Source organism: Corvus brachyrhynchos, unplaced genomic scaffold (assembly GCF_000691975.1).
Source record: "Corvus brachyrhynchos isolate BGI_N302 unplaced genomic scaffold, ASM69197v1 scaffold19, whole genome shotgun sequence".
NCBI lineage: Eukaryota > Metazoa > Chordata > Aves > Passeriformes > Corvidae > Corvus > Corvus brachyrhynchos.
In genome coordinates this window covers 771,314-771,681 of record NW_008246061.1, presented here as the reverse complement: position 1 = coordinate 771,681, position 368 = coordinate 771,314, and positions in this window count along the sequence as shown.

Genomic DNA, 368 nt, shown 5'->3' with positions numbered 1-368 from the left:
GGCCCCTTCCCTCCTCCCTCCCTGCTCCCTCCCCTCTGATCATGTTGACATATTCACACGGCCCGAAGTACTAGTGATGCTTTGCTGCAGCGTTACAGTTTCCGACACCTTCTTTTTATAACTCGGCGCTGTCCCCCTCCACCCGAGCTGTCAGAACCCCGCCTATGGAGCCTCACAATTGGTCCGAAAGCGTCAAAGAGCCAATCAAGGCGGCTCCAGCTCCCCTGTAACCCACAACACATCCCTACGATCGGGTGCACGCAGAGCACAGACTCACAGGGAATTCTCAGAGCCGAGAGGCTCCTTCTCCCTCTCTCTTCTCTCTCTTTCTTTTTTCCTCTCTTTCTCCCTCCCCCCTTTTCTCCTCC